Below are 18,644 nucleotides of genomic sequence, written 5' to 3'. Positions count from 1 at the left end.
GAGAATTCTTATCCTACTCCCTTCTGTGGAGTCTCTGACCTCTGCCAATCTCCTCTTTATTCCCATGGTTTGTTTGCATGAGACACTGTCACCTGTGGAATCACACAGTAGTTCTGTGTGTCTGTCTATCTATCTGAAGTTCTCTTCTACACACACACACACACACACACACACACACACACACACACACATCTGTTTATGAGACAAGATCTCACTATGTCAGCTTGGCTGTCTTGGAATAGTCTACATAAACCAGGCTGGACTCAGAAGTCTATACTGTGCCTTTACCTCTCAAGTGTTGGCATTAGAGGTGCGCGCCACCATGCCTCGCCAGGATTCCTTTTTGAAGGCTCAGCCGTCCTGTGTGTCTGTGCCACCTTTTATTTATCCAGCCCTTGGGTTGGTTCCACACCTTAGCTCTCGTGGGTGATGTTGCTGTGAGCCTGGTTGTGCGCCTATCTCTCTTCTTTTGAGACAGGGTCTCACAGAGCCCAGGCTGTCCTCAGACTTGCTCTATAGCTGAGGATAGCCTTGTATTTCTGACCCTCCTGCCTATACCCTCAAGGATGGAGATTACTGATGCCGTGCCCACCTATGTGTTGCTGGGGATTGAACCCAGGACTCCTTGTACGCCAGGCAAGCACTCTACCAATTGACCTACCCCAGCCACACATGTTTCTTTGAAATCCCGCCACAGTTTTAATCTTAGATAAGTGCGAAGGACGAGTGTTGCTGGATTGCTACATCATTCTGTGCTTGGTTTCCCGAGGCCCCACAGCATTGGTTTCTGTGATGGCTGTAGCCTTTGACATCCCCGTCATTGATTATTTTCTCGTTTCATTTCCATTGTGTCCCAGTGGGTGAGGGAGGAGATCCATGGTTAAACAATACGGTTTTATCAGTTTGCACTTATCGTCATCAAGACATAGAGTTAGTGACACCAATAGCCATTGCTTATCAAGAGCTTGCGAAGGGTTCCAAGCCCCCTGTATGACTTGAGTAATTCTCAGCTCCAGGAGGAAGACTCCGTTTGTCTCCCAGTTTACAGTGGGATGAAGTGGTACTCAGACACTGGAAGTGACTTACCCAGGGTCCTGTATCCAGTAGAGGCCTGCGTCTGCTTTTGAACTGCTGGACTCGAGGGAGTTCTCTGTCTCCCCTTCTTAGCGGACTTCAGTGTCTACAGGACACATCCTGAGCTTATCTGTATCAGGAAAAGGGTTGGATAGATGGGGACCTTTTCCCAAGTGGACCATGCTGGGCTGGGGAGGTGACATTTGGAATGAGGCTCCTTCTCAGTCATCACAGGAGCACCACATAGCAGCCCGGAGACAGGCTCTCTGCAAAGTGGCTCAGGCTCCTTGAACCTTGCCCTATAAAGGAAGTTGCTCTGTTTGCTTGTTTGTTTGTTTGCTTGAATCCCCCCAACTTCTGAGGAACTGATGGAAAATGAGGAGAGAAACATAATTTTGAATTAAAAAAACTTTGTTTTTGAGGTATGGTGTCCCATTTCCCAGGGTGGCTTCTGACTCACTCACTATAAAGCTGACGATGACTTTGAACCTAGATCCTCCTGTCTCTCCTTCCATGGCCATCATGGCAGTCTTTAACTTCGAACTTTTATTTTTTTCCTCAACAGTGTTCAATTGAGAATTTGGTTTTTACTATGAATACCCCCTTGCCCTGTGTGTGTGTGTGTGTGTGTGTGTGTGTGTGTGTGTGTGTGAGTGTGTCTACATGTGTGAGAGTATATGTGTGTGAGAGTATGTGTGTGAGTGTGTGCATGTGTGTGTGTATGTGTGTGAGAGTACGTGTGTAAGTGTATGCATGTGTGTGAGTATGTGTCTACATGTGTAAGAGTGTGTGTGTGAGTGTGTGCATATGTGTGAGTGTGTGCATGTATGTGTGTGTGTGAGAGAGAGTGTGTGCGTGTGTCTGAGTGTGTTAAATTAATGCAATGCTTCTTAGCCCTTAGTGCTCTTCTTAGAGGGCTTCTCTGAAGAGACACGCTGTAATACCTATCAGAAATTAACGTTGAAATAGCTGTGCCTCTTCCCTTTATCATGGCGCCTCCTGTTTTTTCATGAGGTCGATCACAACCCCTCTCAGGCTCGGGAGAGTCGATGGTCAGCTGCAGCGCCTCACACTGCTTCTAATGTTTGCGTGGGGCTATGGCCTTAACAAATGCTTCAGGTCAAAGTATTTCAAGTCAGGGGACCGATTCCACCCTCACATCTGTTAATGCTATCAGTAAATAACAGTGTGGGGCTGTTCTATCAAACAGGACTGTGTCTACGGGCGCTCCCCGCCCTCAGATACGTTCTGTTAACGGATTTTCTTTCTCCCTTCTGCAAAACAAAGTCTCTGTTAAAAGCCACACTCGTAGACTAATCCCCAAAGCATATGTGTGTTTCCTTTTAAGCAAGACAAAGGAAACACTCCATGTTGCTTCCTGTTATAGAGCCCTGGTGTTTGTAGGGTGTTATGTGGTGCTTTCTGATGATGGTGGGTTGGGGAAGCTGGAAGAATTTTCCCATCTTAAAAGAGCCTCTCAGGGCTCTTGGGGACAGGGAGCTCCTCTGAGCTTCTGGTTGTGAGTAAGTTAATCTCCGTGTAACAGGGACACATGGCACCGGTCCTGATGGTGTGGGGGTGAGAATACGTTCCCTCGCAGAGCCCTGTGGGTATGCAACAACTGCTCATCGCTTCAGAAATTGTCAACCTAAAGGACAAACTGTTGTGAGCTTTTTTTTTTTTTTGGTGGAATATTAGTTTTTGTTTGTTACATTTATTTGTTTATTAGTCCGTGTGTGGGAACACATGGGCCACACAGCACATATGTGGAGGTCAAAGGACAGCTTTCTGGAATTGCTTCTTGTCTTCCACCATGTGGGTCTATGGGATCAAACTCAGCGTGGTGAGCTTGATACTCACCTGCCGAGCCTTCTTTTTTTTTCTTTTTTCTTTTTTTCTCCGGAGTTGGGGACCGAACCCAGGGCCTTGCGCTTGCTAGGCAAGCCCTCTACCGCTGAGCTAAATCCCCAACCTCCCTGCTGAGCCTTCTTGCTGGCATTTAAAGGCAAAGACAGTGTAGGTGTGTGTGTGTGTGTGCGTGTGTGTGTGCATGTGTGCATGTGTGTGTGCGTGTGTGTGCGTGTGTATGTGCGTGTGCGCGCGTGCGTGTGTGCGTGCGTGTGCATTTGTGTGCATGTGTGCATGTGTATGTGCGTGTGTGTGTGCGTGTGTGTGCGTGTGTATGTGCGTGTGTGCGCGTGCGTGTGTGCGTGCGTGTGCATTTGTGTGCGTGCTTGTGGTGGTGGTGAATGGTTGTTTGCTTTAGGGAGATTCAGGATCACCATGGTAACAGCCCCTCTGCTGTGTCTGTGAGGGTGTTTCCAGAAAGGTTTAATTGAGGAAGAGTCTTCTGTGAGTGTGGGCAGTCCCATAGCCTGGGCTGGAGGCTCAGAATGAATTCAGGGGAGAAAGTGAGCCAACTGGTGTCCATTGCTCCCTGCTTCCTGACTGCAGATACGGTCTTTCTCTTCCCGCCGTCCCTGCTACAAAATGATGGCCCGTACGTCCAATCTGTGAGCCCAGATAAACCCCTCCATCCACAAGTATTTTTTCCGTAGCAACCCCGCTCCCGTGTTAACAGATTCATACAGATGGAGCAGAGAGGAGGCCACGTGACCAGCGTGGTAAGCAAGCTGCCCTTTATGAGCCAGTTGCAAGTTCACCCGTGTGGGCCCCCACTTGTCCCCACTCTGCCCTACCCAAGGGATCAAGGAACATCTCCCAAGTCACAGCCGGTCCTTCTGACCTGCTCTCTACCAACTGCAGCTGTCTGCCTCCACCTTCCGTCTCTGACAGTTGCCATTTCTTGCCCCTTCGTGGTGTGCAGTGTGAGACTCTCAGCTTGGAGATGTGACATGGTGATAGTGTGCTTGCTCAGTGCACACACAAGGCCCTGGCTTTAGCAGCTCCCCCGGCCGTGCGCACGAGGCTCTCCTTTCCCAACGCATATGTGCTTGTTCTCTTTTAAAAGCGTCCTTGCCAACCATTATTGAAGCTGGCGGGTAGGATGGACCGTGAGTAGCTCTTAAGCTGCCAGGGTGGGCTTCACTTTCCTTTGGTTTTACCGGCAGAAAGCTGGGAGAACAAAGGGCTGTGTGCACCGGAACACTAATGCCTCCTGACCGGAATCGCCTCCCCTGGAGGTCACGCGAAGGCCTGCGTCTTCCAAGATGCTTTTGTTGGAAGCTCCCCTGAGAGGCTCTTTACGCTGCTGCTGCGTTTCTACGGATTTCACTTCTGGGTGATCTGACTTCTCTGGAAGGCAGCCTGTTTGTGTGAGTCTCAGTGATCTCTGAGATCCACTCCAGGAGGTGTGGGAGTGAGTTCAGAGAGCTTGGCCACTAGCAGCTGATTGCTAAGTTCCCTCTAGGGGGTCACTCCGGGTTACATTCTTTTCAGACAATGGTAAGAGAGAGGGAACTTCATTTTGAATTTCTTGTCTCTCTCCCCTGCCTCCCCCAACCATTTGTGTGTGTGTGTGTGTGTGTGTGTGTGTGTGTGTGTTCACACATACATTTGAGGAGACTATAGTCTATCATTGAACCCAGAACTTACCAGTTGGCTAGGTAGATAGAATGGCCAGCAAGTTCAAGGGATTTTCCCCCACCCTTCCTGAATTGGGGTTACAGGTGCGTGCCACCATGTCCGACCTTTACATGGGCGTGAGGGATACCAGTTTGGGTTTTACGCTCGTGTGGTAGGCACTTTACAGACTGAGCATAGATAGCCTCAGCTTCAGCTCCCAGCTTTAATCCTCTTCCCCTGTGGCCATTGCTCTCCCAGCCCCGCCCTTCAGCTGGTTCACTGTTACCTGTCATTTCTCTCCTGTTCCCCGGGATCTCGTTTAATTTAGGTCCCTGTGTGGGATATAATTTCTTCGTGGGTAGGGACAGTAGTTCTTGCTCTTCAAATCTTACAGATTTCAAAGAGGGGAGCGCGGGCGCGGTAAGTGCTTGTCGGGTTCAGGAAGTGCATACCGGTCCATCCTTATGCTACTCTGGAATCTGGCTGTGGTGTCAGCATGAGCAGAGACTGGGGATATTTGGGCTTCAAGCTGAGTTAGCCAGAATGACCACAGGCACTCCAGGAGCTGCAGCAGAACCTCCACCTCCTTCTGGTCTCTGTCCACACGAGTATAAAGGAATCAATGAGCAGGATACCTGGGAGCAGCCATTGGGTATCAGAACATAAACCATTAATGCCTGGACTGTGCGTTCTCTAATCTTGACTTCACCGAGAAGACAGGACGAGGAGACCTGGTGGGGGTTGGGGTGAAGATGTACCCTGTAACTGCACACAGATCCGTTCTGGTGTGTACAAGAGCGTTTTGAATATAAAGAAATCATAGTTCTGTAGGTCACACGGGTACTTGCACAGCGGGAAGCTCAGAGCTGGAGGAGCTCAGCCCAGGCGACAGAAGGGAGCTGATCAAAACTGGGGCTAGGGCTGGATGGTGGCTTACACCGTTGGTAAAGTGCTTAAGTGCTTGCTGTGTAAGCACAAGCCCCTGAGTTTGACCTCTAGAACTCATAAAAAAGCAGACAGGGGTTCCCTGTTGATTGGTTGGTCAGCTTAGTACCCAAGCAAGTTCCATATCAGTGAGCAGAAGTGGAAGATACCTGAGGAACTCGCCTTGCCCATGTGCACACAGTCCTGGGCTGGCCCGTCATCCTGCGGGGGTGGAGGCAGCCCTATGAGGTCTTCTCTTGGTCTACCCTTTCCCCAGCGTCCTCCTCGGGCTCCTCTTCCACGGGGGAGCCTTCTCTGAGCCCCCTACAAGTGCGATGGGCAGCCCAGGAAGTGCTCAGTAAACTTGATCCTGTGGTGCCAAACAAGAGCCGTCCAGCCATACCCTCCCTGTTTGGCTGTGCGCTTCTAACCCTATACCCTTGGTGATCCTAGACTCCCTGGGCTGGTGGTCCTGGGTTCTATAAGAAAATGGTCTGAGCAAGCCAGGGGAAGCAGTCCCTATGGCCTCTGCATCAGCTCCTGCCTCCAGGTTCCGGTCCAGTCTGAGTTCCCATCCTGACTTCCTTTGAAGTCAGTGGTAACCCTAGCTAGGACACCACCCAAGGTTCATTTTAGCTTGATGCTTCCTGGGAAACGAGTAAAAAGTGATAGCCAAGAAAGGTGTGGGTATGCCGGTGCTGTAGGAACCATGAGCCAGGGTGATTATGGCGTTGGGGCCACTGGGGATGTGAGAATGCCCTCTCTGGCCTCCAGCCTAGTTGAGAAAAGGAAGTACCAGGCCCTTGCAGTGCAGGGCTTGGAGGAACGGCAAAGCCCTTTGCCCCTGAGTTGGTGGGAGGCTCATCAGGTATGTGCGGTGTCCCTGATGTCTCAAGGGACATCAATGAGGAGGAAGCAGCAGCTGTCTCGGTTTGTTGAAAGTAGATGAACTCAGGGACGGGACTGGGTGGAAGTTTCTCGTGCTCTGTTTCAGGGGCGGGTGCCAGGGATGGAGGTGAGGCGTAGAATTCTGGAATTTTGGTTTCTTTAAAAAAAAAAACACAGAAATATATTATACTGGGACATCAGGAGAGTCCCCTGAGAAGGACTGAAAACACCTTTCATTCCCTCCCTTAAGGACACAAGGCACATCCTCAGTTAGTGAGGACCAGAGGGCCTCTAAGTCTTTCGACTTTGTATAGAGAAACATGAGCATGGGATATCTTTTCAGATCTGATTGGTGGAGATGTGCAGGGAGTCCTATTCCGTTGTCCCTTGTTTCTGGCCATAAAGCCAAACTATCGCCGGTGGTGGTGGTGGTGGTGGTGGTGGTGGTGGTGGTGGTGGTGGTGGTGGTGGTGGTAATCGACTGGACGAAGCAGTTGTAGACTATGTTCCAGGTGGGCACAGAGTAGGGCATCACAGTCCAGCATCCTGCAGGCAGGCACCTGAAACTTGTGAGGCAGCCTCGTTGAGGTATGAGGAAGAAGGGGAGTCTGGATCCCAAGTGTGTCTCCCCAACCCCCATGTGGTCTCCCCGTGCTTGTGAGACAGATCCTGTGCTCAACTCCTGAGCCGTCTACATCTACTTACTAGAGGCTTGACCTCGGGTGTGTCGCTGACTTTCCTCGGACTACAGCGCAGGTTCATGTCGACACGTGTGTGCCCTGCTGTGCGTCCGTGACTTAAGTCAGGGAATGCAGGTTGAGTGATCAGCCAAGAGCTTGCTCCCACCCTCAGCCCCAAGAAGATGAATGGGGGATTTGCAATCTGCAAAGCACCGGCTCTTAGAGATTCCTGTTCAGTGGCCAGAGGCTAGAAGAAAGAAACTGGCCCTGGGGGGAGAGCAAGAGGCTGGAGACTCTCGATCTACCCCCATTCCAGCCCTGGAAGTGCTGTTGGGTACCAGGGACTTTGCTAGGCAGTCTGGGTCTGTTCTCCTGCCGGTATACACCGCTTTCTCTTTCCCCTGACTCTATGGGTAGGACCTGGGCTTGTACTGACAATCAGTTACCTCAGCCACTCCCGCATCCACCCTTAGCTCTTGGTTTTTATAACATCTGGCTAGATGGCCCCCACCTGCTAGGTTAGGGTGGTGTTGAAGAAACCCCCAAATGTAGTAAACCTTTGGCAAAGACCCCCCAAGGCAGTCATCTCTCAAGACTGGCAGTAACGTAGTTAGGTGGAGATCATTTGATTTGTGAGTGATAGTTTATCAATCCCTTCTGCAATTACTCTTGTAACTTTTTTTTCACCCCACCCCTGCATGTGTGAAGTAGGAGACCTGGGAGTTAATTAGGAGCCAGCCGTGAGGCTGAAAAGCCAAGGCAGCACCGGTTGCTAAAGCAGGTGGCTAACTGACACACTTGGGAGATGGTCGTTATGCAGTTTGGGCCCAAATCAAACCAAACCGAAAATCCCACTGCACTCTCGAGGTCCAAGAGAAAGTCCCCAGGCAAATCCTGCTCTGACCAGTTCTGAATTGTGAGATTGAATGGTGCTGTAAGAAAGTAGGAGCTGGCGAATGGGACAGATGTGCTCACAGACATTCTCAGGGTGACAAGTGACACTGACTAGTTGTGTTCAGACCACAAATTGGCCGCTTCTTAATGGAGATCTCTGGCAGGCAGTCAACTTTCTTATCCTTGCATCACCTGCCTGTACATTGGAGTGACAAAACTCAACCGCAGAACTGTGTGTTGAGCAAAACCTAATCCATGCAAGTGCCCAGAACCACTCTAGATTAGAGTCTAAGGGCCTTGCCTACAAACTTGCACTTGATCTGAGACTTTTGGCTTGATCTGTGGCCTTCTGTCTCCAAAGACTGTCCAGCCTGATGCTCCATGCGCTGCCCCCCTTTTCCAGCCTAGTGCTCCGTGTGCTGTCCTCCTTGTCCAGCCTGATGCTCCATGTGCTGTCCTCCTTGTCCAGCCTGATGCTCCATGTGCTGTCCTCCTTTTCCAGCCTGGTGCTCCATGTGCTGTCTTCCTTGTTCAGCCTGGTGCTCCATGTGCTGTCTTCCTTGTTCAGCCTGGTGCTCCATGAGCAGTTCTCCTTTTCTAGCCTGGGACTCCCCTCCATGGTGCTGGTTTAGAATGGAGTTGCCCTGCCCCTTTTTGTGGATTCTGGGCACCACAGTCTTAGCTTGAGACACAGGATCCATTTCCTTTTTCCGTGGCCAGAGTTTGCTTCAGGAACTGTGGCCAGAGTTTGCTTCAAGAACTAACCAGAAAACCACAGGTCTGTGGATAAGTGAATAAAGACTTGCTGGGAGAAAAAGATCGTTTTATGAGGAAAGGGGGGGAAATTATTGGGCAGATTCTTGTATTGAAAACAGTGACACACTTTCTGGGCTCAGCCTCGCGCTTTTGAACTCAGGAAGCTCATGAAACGTTGGTGGTAGCCAGTAAATGTTAGCTTTTCTTCCTGGCTGCAGAGACCGTTCGACTGACTCAACTGCTGTGGGGATGATTCCAGAGCTCTGGCTGTCTCTCCTGGGGGCACGTCCATCCCCAACCCAGGCCACCTCTCTGTAAGTAGCATCTCGCTACAGGACACTTGGTGCCCAGGCAGGACTGGGTCCTCCAGGATGCTTTTAGCATCTTGTGAATTTCTGCATCTGAGAAACTGTCCCATTTGTAACCAACTTCTTCTTGAGGCAACAATTTCTGTCTCTGCTGCCACCATCATGCTCCCTTGTTAATGTCATTAGCACCCGTGTGTCTTTCCACAGGCAGCCTGGTACTTCTTTCTGAGCCTGGGGGCGGGTGGATCTTTGTGCGAAGCCTGTCAGTGCCATGTGTTAGCTCTGTGACCTGGGAATTACAGATTCCAGAGCCCCTAGTGGGGCTGGAGCTCACTGATAGAGTGCTTGCCTCAGAGGCAGGAAGCCTTTGGTTCAGTTGCCAGCTATATGTATGTATATGTGAATGTGTATGTGGGAATGCAAGGCCCTGGCGAGCCCAGTTCCATGACAGGAGCATATGGTGCAATGGTCTTCCCCGACAGGTTTTGCTTTCTGTGGCTTCAAGTCAAAGCGAGGCTGGGAAATTATTTTGTTGCACAGAACATTTCGGCACTGAAGCACAGATTTTAAATTGCTTATTCGTACTGATCCTGTGTTGAAATCTGATGATGTCATGATGCGTCCTGTCTGGGCTGCGAATCTGCTTTTGACCAGGGGATCCAGACTGTATCCCAGGCCCCTGAGTTCTCACTCAGCAGGAGGGCCGAGCTCAGACCCTGGTGCCCAGGATTTTTGGAGGAACCTCTTCCAGGCCTCCTCAGATAGTCAATTCACTGGGCCAGAGAGGACTCGGGGAAGGTCCAATCCTCTTGGAAAAGCCCAACTCTGTGCTAAGTTTAAAGTGGTCCCCTGTGTGACTCCAGTGTTGGGCAAAGATGGAAACCGTGCCTAGGCTTGCTAGGCATGGCTGGAAGGACAGTCGACCTCTCGAATTGTATTTACAGATGTCTTCTCTGTGATGGGGCCGTGGTGGCCCATTTGATGGTGGTGTGGGAAGGAAGAAGACTGCTGGTGGGAAAGACTTGGGGAGCAGGAGCAAGTTGTCACAGATGAGGCTCTGTTGGCTCCAGATGTAGTCCCGGGAGGTGTTTTAGGGAAGAGCACGGTCATTGCTGTGTGGGGACAGATGATGAGTGCTCAGGTGTGCCAGACTCCCGGTGTGGTTGCAGAGTTCTTCAGGGAGTAGGGAAGGAGTGCGAACAGGAGGTTGCAGTCAGCAACTGGAGAAAGATGGATTCCATTAGCCTGGGTAAGGCGGGTCTCTGTTCCCACCCTTGACATCCCACCTATGCCTAGGCCTAGGTTTTGCCTCCAGCTGAGACTGGTTCAGCTCTTGGCAATGCATTGAGAGAAGTTAAGACCATGGAATAGGCAAGAACAACCACGGGTCTTTGCCCGCTTCAAGGTTCTGCCAGCTGTGAGACCTTGCCCACGGTATTCTTCCGTTTCTTACCTGTCAGATGGAGCCAGCACTTAGGTCACTACCTCAGCGACACTGCCTGGGAAGCAGCCAACGGGCCTCAGTGACACATGCACAGTGCTGTTCACACATCCTGGTGATCAGAGTGCAGGGCAAGCACTGATTACACATCTGAAGGTCATTAATAAACATGTCAAAGGTTCGTGTCAATGACCACCTCTCCCTCACCCCCGACAATGCTTGCTAATGTCCCATTTACAGGTCAAGTCCAGCACCAAGACATGAGGTAGAACACCTCCCCGAGCCCATTGGTAGCCTTCCCCCAAGTGCTAGATGCTTCTTACCTCCTTCCCTCTTATGGGAAGTGTATGGTTTGAACAAGGGGAGAGAGAGAGAGGACGGTACCCGAGGGTGTCTGCACCCAGGGATTGGTCACTTGAAGCTGGCATTTGGGAGTGGGATTCACACTTTGCCCTGCTGCACAAGTCTGTGCAGCACACCCCACAGTAGCAAAACAACAGTAATGGCAATGACAGTGATAATGACAACAAAAACCCAAGCAAAATAAACCCTGTTACTTTGAGAAATGCTGTATTTACTGTCCCATTTGGGTCCCCTGAATAAACAGAACTATGGCAGTTTTCCGCAGCCCACACAGTGCACAGACAGCTTCATTCCTGTCTTTGCAACGATGCTGTCATCTCAGTCTGGATGTGAAGTCAAGTGGGGAAAGTGGAAGGCTAAAGAGAAGCCACTTTCAGGATTATGTATAAACTGCCAGCTAGTCCTTCTCCTAGCTGACCCGGAATCTTCTCTCCACTACCAGTTTCTTTCAGTTCCAGATGTTTGCTGGTTCTATCACGGCCGTGCTTTGTCCGTCCTCCTGTGTGATGCTGTTTCTGCTGCTGGAGTAACTGAGCTCATCTTCAAGGACCCCGCTAGGTCATTTTTTTCTATGGTGACCCTCCCCCCGTTAGATCATTGTACCTTACAAGGTCCTATCTCCTGTGTTCGCGTGTTCTCTAACTGTGCTCCCGATCTCTGACAGTGCTCCCGAAGGGCGGTGATTGGTTGTGATCCACCTCCTGTGCGTACACACAGTTAGTAAGCCCAGATCCCGAAGGGCCCTAACTCATGAATGAACGTCCCACACCGTACGTGTTATTTTAGGCGACACTAGATTCCGCAGCTAAGACTTCCAAATCAAGGCAAATGAAACAAGAGAAGTTTCCCTTCTCACTTACATCATAGTCTAGAGTAGGTATTTCCAGTCGGGCAGCTGCCATAGTTTGCATCTTAAGTGTCCCCTAAAGGATTGTATGGTATAGCCCGCCGACTGAAGAGGTGCCACCGGGAGGTGGCGGAACCCTTAAGAGTTGACTGGAAAGTCTTTAGGTCACAGGAGACGTGCTCTCAGAGAGGACAATGAGTCCTAAGCTCATTCCTCTTCTCCCTGGGAGAGGAGTTTTGATCTGTCAGATGCCTGTGGTGTGTTGGCTTAGCCAAGGCAACAGGACCTACTGGTCATGGACTAGAACCTGTAAAACTCCTTCCTCCCCCCCCCAAGTTGATCACCTCAAATATTTGTTACAGTCACAGAGAGAGCTAACTTAGCAGCTCTCCTCCACCTACTGCCTCACTCTATCTTGTGGGGCTGCCATCTCTGAACACAAGTTCAGGGGCTCCCGAAAGATATTTTCTTTTCTCAGCAGCTAGCCAGACTGGCACAAGAACCTTGGACTCACTCACTGGGCTCAGACAAACTCCCCACAACATCCATTCTCCAGAACTTTTACCATATGCCTGTGCGTGTGCTTCTCTCTGCTTATTCTCTCTGTTTAATGAGACTTCACGCTGTGGTCTTTATAGAAAGAGACAGGCAACACTGGTTTGTCCGTCTTCATTTGGTTTCTGCTGTTAAGCCAATCTTAACCAAGTCCCGCGTCAACTTCATACAGTGTTGGGTCCTTGTCTTCAGACGTGTGATTCAGTGGTGGTCTTTGAACCAGAAAGTGGGAGTGACGGCAGCTTGGGAGCTGCTGTTTACAGATTGTCATAGTTAGCTTTGTCCACCAACTTGACAGAAATCTAGGGTCACCTAGGAAGAGAGAACCTCAACTAAAGAATTACCTCAGTCGGATTGGCCAGTGGGTCTGTCTTAGTTGTTGATTGATGTAGGAGGGTCCTGCCCATTGTGGGCGGTGCCAACCCTAGGCAGGTGTATCTAGGCTGTTTAAGAAACAGAGCAAGCCAGGGGAAACAAGCCAGTAAGCGTTCATTGTTCCTCCAAGGTCTAGGCTTTAGTTCCAGCTTGCAGGTTCGTGACTCCTGCCCTGGCTTTCCTCCAGGATGGACTCCTTTGCTCAGGTGGGCGGCTTTTATCAGAGCACTAGAAAGTAACAAAGACTCGGTTTATAGAGATAAAGATAAGCATGTTGCTCTCTGCTGTTCTTGGAACTGAGTTTCTGGCCGGTTGGGGAGCTGGCTTATCTGGATGCCGGTGGCAGGGAACAGAGGGCCCTGTCTTACCTGGTTTACAAAGCCTTTGAGATCAGTGATGGGCGAATGCACTTCCAAGAGCAGAATTGAATCTGCAGAGAGTCTGTAACTGTAGAATTCAATGGCGGCCCCGTCAAACTTTGCTCCTTTCTCCTCGTCCGGAAGTGTTGTTTGTACAGCGTGTCTTCCAAAGTCAATGGGAGAGAGACAGCAGCTGAGAGCCTCTCCTTCCAAGACAGAGCCTTCCCTTGCCAGGCGAGATGCCCTTAGTTCTTTCCACCAGAAGCTGGTTAATGACTCCTCTGAGTGTTTGTAAGGTTCTGGAGTTTTTTCTTCTTTTTTTATAAAAGAGAGAGAGTCAGCGTTCTACTGTGCGATTGTAAAGTGTTTTGGCTGCTTGTAATTTGAGGAATGTACTCAGGAGAGTCATAATTTTATAGATTTAGGGGAATTTATGTGTGCTTTCACATGGGTAGGTTTGAGGTAGGCCTTTAAACACATATATTTCTGTTTTTTTTTTAAACTCATTGTTTGAAATGAGGAACACAGCATCAGGTAGGTGAATTTTCTAGACCTTCTGTGCCGAACATCACCTAACAAAAGAAGCTGAGTACTGTGCTGGTGTCCGGACATCCCCTGCTGAGTCTTCTCCACTCCCAGGAGCTTGGTATCCTCATTCGGTTCCCTCTTTAAAAGCAAGTTTCCGGCTGTCATCTTTGATAATAAAATCTCTTCTTCCCCTTCCTGTGCCCTCCTCTTTGCCTCCCAGGAACATGGGGTGTTTCTACATTTCCAATATTGTAGGTAATTATGTCTGTGGGTACCACTTGTGATAGTGGGTGGAAGGTGTTGCTTAGCAAACTAACTTGGAGCTTAAGCAGCAAGATGCTAAACTAATATCTGGGGCTGGGAAGGCGCTCAGCCGTCAGAGAGAGCTTAGTGCTCTCCTAGAGGATTGAGCTGGGATTCCAGCACTCACATTTACGGACAGCTCACGACTGCCTGTAATCCCAGCTCCAGGGAATCTGAGGCCCTTTCACATGCACCCCTCATACATGCGCACACATAATTAAGTAATGAAAACTAGCACTTTCCTAAAAGATGCCTGTTTCTACCTCCAAAGGAGGGGTTTGTGGAGTGTCGTGGAGGTCCCGCTGGCTTTCTCTGCGTCCTCTCAGGGTCCCTCAGTTTGAATCACATACTGGAATAGTAATTGGGGCTGACAGCCTCGGCTACACTGGGTCCACACATGGCCAATTTCAAGGCCTTTTAGTGTTTGCTGGATGTTATGCCAAGCCTGTCTTGGTTATGAAATGGTTTTAAGAAAATAACACTTTGGAGCTGAAATGTTCTGGCTGGTAAGTTTTCTGATTAACGGAAGAGGATGACCTTGGGCAGAGTCTTTTATTGTAAGTGAATTATTTATTCTTTGGACCTGGATTTCTTCACTCAGAGGATGGGACAGTGTCACTTTCCCCATTAGGACTGTTGGAGAACACGCCTAAGGCTCCTGATGGTGCCTTACACAATAGCTAATAGGATGAAAAATTTATTATTATTATTGTTATTACTACTACTACTACTACTACTACTATTATTATTATTATTATTATTATTATTATACAAAATCACCATTGGAGAAAGAGCTTTAAAAAATGTCTAGGATAAAGCTGAGTACAATGACATATGCCTTTAATCCCAGCCCTTCGGGGAGGCAGAGGCAGGTGGATCTCTGTGAGTTTGAGACCAGCTTGGTTTATATAGTGAGTTCCAGAGCGGCCAGAGCTACCTAGAGACCCCGACTTGATAAGAAAACCAAACAAAACTGTCCAAGGTAGAAACACAGCGAGATAGATTATTCAGGAACAATGTGACTGAGGTGTAATTTCAATTCGTACCGCTCTCTGAGATCCCTCGGAGGCAGAGTCATTATACCTTGTGCCTAGGGTCCCATGCGAGGTCCTGTTTGCAGGCTCAGTTCCACAGGCCTCCATTACCGAGCATCGTGGTGTCTCACGTCCTGTGCCAGGCACTGTTTCCTGAACAAGATGTGAGGGTTAACATAGAAAGCCAAGAGCACACTTTCTCCGCGGCTGTGTAGGGTGGTCACTGCTGTCTGCTGTGGGTATTGGAGATCCCCCTCCGTCTTTGTTGTTGTTGTTGAAAGTATTCTGGGCTGGGAAATCAACGCTCTGTTACCAATATAGGCTTTAATTGAATTCTCTGGACAGGAAGGAGCCAGTCAGAGCTATTGCTCAAGAGGTTGGATCCAGCCTTGGTGGTTAGTCATACCACCGGAGAGTAGGAGGCGGGAGGGGGGACGAGGGGGAGAAGCTTAGGGACGGGCGAGGCAAAACATTTCCAGCGTTGCAGAGAGCAGCACCTGCTTAAGTTCCAGGACAGGAGGAGCCAGTCTCCCCTTGAGATGTTTTCATCCAGACTCTGGCTTCTAGGGTTTAATATTTGTCTTAAAAATTCCTTAGTGGAAGCATGCTAGGATTAGGGAGGGGGTGGGGTGAGCAGACCCACCGCTTGCAAATCTGATGCTGGGCTGTGCCACTGAGTTTTTATGGCCATTTTTTTTTTTCGATCTAGGTGCTTGGGCTCCTGGGGTGAAGTTCAGGGTTATCTTTACCTGGTTCCTTGTACGGGGAGGTGGGTGTGGCTGGTTAGCCATTTCTTGATTTGGTATTTGAAACCTGAAGACTTGTGTGTGTGTGTGTGTGTGCAGCACAGTCACACTTACACCTCTCCCAGACACACTGGTTATAATGGACTTGAGGAGTATTATCAAGGACTACTTTCTATGTTCAGTGATTATTGCTAAGTGTGATTCTTTTTCTCCCTCCTCTGAGTGTGTTTACTATTACCTCAGAATGTCTTCGTGGCCATCTGGGGGAATGCTTGGGGAGTTTAGGTGGGGAAGAACATCGTCTCGGCTTAGCTATTTAAACCAACTCCTGTGTGTTCATTACGAGACCTCCATCTTTAGGATTCCCTTGCCGTCTGGGGCAGCGCAATTTTCCACGCCATCAGCTTCTTTTTCTTGCGAGGTCAAAGAGCAGGAAGGTGATGGAGTCTCCGTTTGTTGTTCTTCTGAGACCAGCTGAGCAACCGTGTCCCGTGGGATGGATGACCTCCGGCGGTAGTCCTGTAGCCCTGCTGTTTGCTGAGCTGGCGGTCTGCTTGCTGGCCTCATCCCTGCTGGTTCTCTCAGTTCCGTGACCGGTTCATGAAGACCTCCGAAGCTATGGTGGACCAGGTTTTGTGACTGTCTGTTAAGAGCATGGCAATTCTCATGTCGAGAGGACACACACACACACACACACACACACACACACACAGCTCAGTGACCTTCATAGTCACTTGGGCTTCAGTTTCCTCAAGTGTTGCACCCCTTCTACAGCAGTGGTAGCTGTACCAAGACGAGCAGGTTCCACCCGGACATCTTGGCCCCGGATGACTTTAAGCTTTGAGAGCTCGGACGCTTCCAAATCCCTGAGGAAAGGTGGGGGGATTCTGCAGTTGATGGTCAACTTATTCATCACATTCCCCCCCCCAAGTATTTATTGAGCTTCTGCTGAGTCCCACATAATGGGACAAGTTGAAGCAGAGAGTGGCACAGGTGATGGCTCCATCTTCTCTGAGGAATTAAGATAAGGTACAGACAAGAACACCTGAGGAGCCAGACCTTGAGGGTGCTCCTTGGGAGAGAGGGAGGAAGGGGGAGAGGAAGGGGGGATAGGGAAGGGATGAGGGGCAGGGTGGCAGTCAGGGCAGGATGAAGGAAGAAGAAGAAAAAGAAACAGGAGAGTGAAGGAGATGAGGCTGGACCCCTGAGCCTTGGTAATCCCAACTGAGTAGCAGGGGGATGCTCAGGCAGGATTAACAGAAGATTCAGGAGCCCTGGTTGGAGCAGAGACACGAGTGGTAAGTCAGGCATGCAGGGCCTAGGAGAATGAAGTGTGTAGGGCCAAGGTGAGTAAAATGTGCAAGGCCAAGGATAGGCAAGTGTGCAAGGCCAAGGAGAGGCAAGTGCGCAAGGCCAAGGATAGGCAAGTGTGCAAGGCCAAGGAGAGGCAAGTGTGCAAGGCCAAGGAGAGCCAAGTGTGCAAGGCCAAGGAGAGCCAAGTGTGCAAGGCCAAGAAAAGCCAAGCGTGCCTGGTGTATGGAGAGTTGACAGTGTCCCCTTTCGTCATCGTCTATAGAATCAGGGTAATCTGACTTAGACTCTTGTTTAAAAAGCCATGACTCTTAGGTCGTTTATAAGCAGGAAGGGGAGCTCTCTCTGTGTTACAGGTGAGAAGGATAAGGTTGGAGGCTGATAGAGCAGAGGTTCGCTGTGACACTGCCCCACCCTGGGGAAGTCCCAAGCTGTGGAATGTTCTGTAGCATCTCTGACCTACCCACAGATTGCTAGTAGCGAGTGTCCCAGGTCCCCTAGAGGCAAGATCACCTCCACTGAGAGCAACTAGTGGCTTCGAAGCACTGTGACCTTGGGCAAGTTACTCAGCTTCTCTGAGCCGTCGAGAGTGCACTGTGGAAGCAGTGAGGTTTAGGGCGGGTACTAGCATTGGCATACAGAGCAGGGGAGTCGAGGCCCTAGAGGGGCGTGCTGGCAGATCAACAGACGGCATCTCTTATTTTCCTCTACTCGTCTGCCTGTGTCTTGGTGGGCGGTTATTTCCATGGTTGGCCCAGAGCTGTGCATGGCACGTATCTCTAAATAATCACCTGCCCGTGGCCACCATGTGACATTTTCCTTATTAATCCGTGAGCATCGTTCCTTTCACCTCCAGCTGTGGGTAGACTGGGCTTCAGACCCGCACTGAAGTATCTGAGTCCGCAGCTTCTGGCCCTTCTGGTCCTCCAGGAGCTGAGAGTGCGTGTTAAAGTGACACTATTATACTGTCCCTCTGGGACTCCATATGAATCCACTTAAAATGGGCTTCCTTGCCTGCAGGAGCCCCCAGGATGTGCGATTACCCACATCACCTCGGGCCATCGTCATCAAAAAAAAAAGAGACATTGCTTATAGGGGGACGTTGTGGACACCTGGCTGGCAGCGTGACATTTCCGTCCGCTGGTCTGCTCAGGTTTGAAGAGGACGGGGCAGCATCGTGTGGTGGATTTGTCCATCTTCCCTCCTGCCTGCTGTTTTGTGCACATGGAAGCCGTGGCTCCCTGTTCCCATGGCTCCCTCTCCTCCTGCCGTAAGGAGCCGTGGCAGAGCATGCTCCGGGTACTCCGCTTTACTTTACTCGGGCACCATCTTGTCTCTACTTATGGGCATCCCAGGAGCTACTGTGACCTTCCCAGGCTCAGTGCTCTGGGGAGGGTGAGTCTGATCTGCAGAGCCTCATCTTCTGAAACAATCTTGGAGGTAGCAGACGGGGAGCTCAAGGATTCTCCAGTGAAATTAAAACTGTAGGGTACAGGTCAGTGCTCTGGGGTGAGTGCCCTTGGGCTCCTCACCCCGTCACTGTTTCCACTTGGGGGTGTGGTGCTGAGTCACTGGAAGCCAGCCTCTGTAAAGAACAGAGCACGGGGTTTGGCAACCTTCGTGGGAGGAGTTTACCATTGTCTTTTCTAACACCTGGGGCCTGTGGGACCTCAAGAACTGTGGCTTTCCCATGGTATCCACCAGAGGCACTAATCCTGATCTTGGAGAGGGAG

General features: G+C 50.2%; 1 protein-coding gene and 1 long non-coding RNA gene across 3 annotated transcripts in view; one reads left to right on the top strand and one right to left on the bottom strand.

Annotated features, from left to right (window-relative positions):
- Positions 1-18,644, top strand: part of Chst11 (carbohydrate sulfotransferase 11) — a 217,675-nt gene that overhangs the window by 30,712 nt on the left and 168,319 nt on the right.
- Positions 7,714-13,022, bottom strand: LOC148004596 (uncharacterized). The gene is made up of 3 exons (XR_015625194.1): positions 12,266-13,022; positions 10,503-10,640; positions 7,714-10,269 (listed from the first exon to the last, which is right to left on the bottom strand). It is a non-coding gene; the product is annotated as an uncharacterized LOC148004596 (long non-coding RNA).

Source organism: Rattus norvegicus, chromosome 7 (genome assembly GCF_021556685.1).
Source record: "Rattus norvegicus strain SHRSP/BbbUtx chromosome 7, alternate assembly SHRSP_T2T, whole genome shotgun sequence".
NCBI lineage: Eukaryota > Metazoa > Chordata > Mammalia > Rodentia > Muridae > Rattus > Rattus norvegicus.
This window is presented reverse-complemented; position numbering and strand designations above follow the sequence as displayed.